The sequence below is a fragment of the Triticum urartu genome, chromosome 6 (assembly GCF_003073215.2).
Source record: "Triticum urartu cultivar G1812 chromosome 6, Tu2.1, whole genome shotgun sequence".
In the NCBI taxonomy this organism is placed as follows: Eukaryota; Viridiplantae; Streptophyta; class Magnoliopsida; order Poales; family Poaceae; genus Triticum; species Triticum urartu.
In genome coordinates, this window is record NC_053027.1 from 298,240,109 (window position 1) to 298,244,299 (window position 4,191).

Here is a 4,191-nt window from a genome sequence, read left to right on the forward strand (position 1 = left end):
GTGTCGAGGCACGACTTAGAGACATAATCGCATTGAAGGCATATGTCGCAAGTTAGGCAATCTTCACAACATCCCATGTAATATGAATAATAAAGGGGAGAACATAGTTGGCTTACACTCGCCACGTCAATCAAGAACATAAATAACATTATATCACCCAAACACTCATGGCCCGACTACGGCGCCAAAATAAAAGAGAACCCAACATGCGACACGGTCCCAATCACCCCCAACTGGGCACCACGACTGATCATCGGGAAAGGAAACGTAGTTACGTTGAGAGTCTTCGTCGAACTCCCACTTGAGCTCGTACGCGTCTCCTGGAGCGGCATCATCGAGCCCTGCATCTGGTGATATAGTAATCTGTGAGCCACAGGGGCTCAGCAATCTCACACCCTCGCGATCAAAACTATTTGAGCTTAAGGGTAAGGCAAGGTAAAATATGAGTGGAGCTGCAGCAAGCGACTAGCAAGTATGGTGGCTAACTTATTCGCAAAGGAGAGCGAGAAGAGGAAGCAAAGCACGAGCGAGAAACTAGAGTGCAACCTGCGCAAACATTACTCCAATACCGTGTCCACTTCCCGGACTCCGCCGAGAAGAGGCCATCACGGCAACACACTCAGTTGATTCATTTTAATTTAATTAAGGTTCAAGTTATCTACAACCGGACATTAAAAAATTCCCATCTGCCCATAACCGTGGGCACGGCTTTCGAAAGTTCAATCCCTGCAGGGGAGTCCCAACTTAGCCCATGACAAGCTCTCACGGTCAACGAAGGAATAGACCTCCTCCCAAGACGTTCCGATCAGACTCGGTATCTCGGTAACTCAAGACACTTCGACAGGTTAAAACAAGACCAGCAACACCGCCCGAATGTGCTGACAAATCCCGATAGGAGCTGCACATATCTCTTTCTCAGGGCACACTCAGATGAGCCAGACGTCGGGTAGGCCAGCCCAGAGTTGCCCCTGGTAGCCCCGGACATCGCTCAGTTGGACCAACACTCAGAGGAGCACTGGCCCGGGGGATTAAAATAAGATGACCCTTGAGTCTGCAGAACCCAAGGGAAAGAAAAGGCTAGGTGGCAAATGGTAAAACCAAGGTTGGGCATTGCTGGAAAAGCTTTAATCAAGGCGAACTATCAAGGGGTTCCCATTATAACCCAACCGCGTAAGGAACGCAAAATCTGGGAACATAATACCGATATGACGGAAACTAGGCGGCAAGAGTGGGACAAAACACTAGGCGAGAGGCCAAGCCTTCCACCCTTTACCAGGTATATAGATGCATTAAGATAACATGGCAATATAATGATATCCCAAGAAGTAAATAAAAGACGTTCCAACAAGGAACGGCCTCCAATCTTCACCTGCAACTAGCAACGCTATAAGAGGGGCTGAGCAAAGCGGTAACATAGCCAATCAACGGTTTGCTAGGACAATGGTGGGTTAGAGGTTTGACATGGCAATTTGGGAGGCTTGCAAGCAAGTGGTAGGCATCGTAGCAATGGCATAGCAAAAGAGCGAGCAAACTAGCATAGCAAAGATAGTAGTGATTTCGAGGGTATGATCATCTTGCCTGCACAGTTGTCAGAGTTGACTGGAACCTGAAAAGCAAACTCAACGGGCTCCTCGGTAGCGAACTCGTCTCCCGGCTCTACCCAAACAAGACAAACAAGCAATAAGGATACAATCAACCACGTGCAAGACCAAGCAATATAATGAAATGATGATATGCTATGCGGGATGCGATGCAGGATGCAAAATGCAAGATATGACAGGAAATGCATGAACCTGGCCTCAACTTGGAATTCCAATGGTTTCACTGGAAATATGAGATGAAATCGCTTGAAAACGATATAAAGAACGCCGGAATCGGAGTTACGGTTTGGAAATGGCAAGCGATTCAAAAATGACACCGGTCTGCGATTTAGAGCAAGTAGGCATCTAAATGCAATGAAATGAACATGATACAGAACCCAAACATGACAAAAAAATACATGTCATGGATGCACACAAGATGCTTAACAAAAGTCTAGCACTGAGCTACGGCCAATTCATCCATTAGGAGGTTCAAACAAGCATGGCAAAAACGCAAATGGTAAAACAGATCTCAGACTTAGTGAAATTAACACTTGTCTGGAATTTCAGATCATATAGCCCTCTTTGGAGCAACAAAACAACATGCTACAGGACCTGAACATGACAAAGAAAGACATGGCATGGAGCTTCTCAACAAGCTTAACAAAAGTCCCTTAGTGACCTTGAGCCAAAAGGGATCAGAAAATATACTAACAAGCACACGAACATAGCAAAAACATAATCAGTTTTCAGACTTAGTGAAAACTGGGACATGCTGAAACATAACTCACGAAGGCATGTTTACGAGCTCGATGCACTCACTACGGTGCAAGTCATGGCAAGACAAGCATACATCCATAAATAAGGCACAAAATACAAGCTATACATGGCAAGAAAAATGGCATAGCATGCACGGATCAACTACAATAACATCGGCAAAATCGCAAACAAGTTGACCATCTGCCCAGATTCACAACGAAGCAAAAGTAGAGCTCGATTGACTCAAGCTAGGGTGCTCCATAATTGCAAACAAAGACATGGATGGATAAAGCACTTCATGGTTGACAAAACTCCCTTACTGATCATCCTCAAAAGAGGCACGGATCACTAGGAAACAACAAGAATATATGGCATCATGAACTAAATAATCCCAGACTCAGTGAAAACTACCAAGTCCCTGAAAACAGATTTACCGGTGCCTCACTTTGCAAGCTTGCACAAGTCACCACAAACATCACAAAAATGCATGGGTTGCACCTCTGGAAAGATAACAAAATCCTTAACAAAACATATGAAGGACTCATAGGCATATCATGCACACAACAATCATGGCAAAAATGACAAAAGTCCAAGATGAACTAGCAGATCTGACAATTACCTCACGAAGCCTCCTTCTAACAGCATTTTGGGCATCGAGACGAGCTCAAATGAAAATGATGCAATGGAATGAAATGATGTACTCTCTGAGATAAACATTTTGCTATGCTATATGCCCAAATCGGAGCTACGGATGCAAAGTTACGGAGACGCGAACATGTGCATATGAGCTAAAATCCTGAGGACTTAGACGAAAAATGACATAGGGTTAGGATTTCAGATCTGAGATCTGCGCGGATTACGAGGCCGCCGGAGTTACTGTTCACCGCCGGAATGTCGAGGGCGGCGGCGGCCGGGGTTGGGGACGCCGGATCCGGCGAGGTCGCGATGGCCGGGCCGGAGCTGGGGCCGGCCGGGGCGAGGGGCGGCGCGGCACGGCGTCCCGGCCGCGGCAGAGCGGGCGGAGGCGGCGGCGGCTGCGGGCGGCGGCGGCGGCGGCTGCGGGCGGCGGCTCGGGGCGCGGCCCGAGAGGCGGCGGGGGAGGGCCGGCCTCGGGCCTCTGCGGGGCGGCTGGGGCGGCGAGTGGCGCGGCACCACGTGGCAGCGGCGGGGCTGGCCGGACGTGTCCGGCGCCGTCCGGACGTGTCCGGCGGCGGCGGATCTGAGATTTTAGGGTTTCGCGGGAGGAGACCCGGGATTTGGAATGGGGGGGTCTATTTATAGGCATAGAGGGAGCTAGGAGAGTCCAAATGAGGTGCGGTTTTTGGCCACGCGATCGTGATCAAACGCTCTAGATGATGGAGCAGAGTTTGGTGGGTTTTGGGCCAAATTGGAGGGGTGTTGGGCTGCAACACACACGAGGCCTTTTCGGTCCCTCGGTTAACCGTTGGAGTATCAAACGAAGTCTAAATGATACGAAACTTGACAGGCGGTCTACCGATAGTAAACCAAGGCCGCTTGGCAAGTCTCGGTCCAATCCGGAAATGTTTAATCCCCACACACGAAAGAAAGCTAGAAATGACCACCGGAGGAGAACGAAGCGCCGGAATGCAAAACGGACAACGGGGAAAATGCTCGAATGCATGAGATGAACACGTATGCAAATGCAATGCACATGATGACATGATATGAGATGCATGACAACGACAACAACACACGGAGACAAAAAAAAACCCGAACACGAGGAAATAAATATAACTTAACGCCGGAAACGACAAGAGTTGGAGTACAAATAGGGAAAGTTACATCCGGGGTGTTACATTCAGTAAGTGGATAGAAGCCAAAGCAGTTAAAA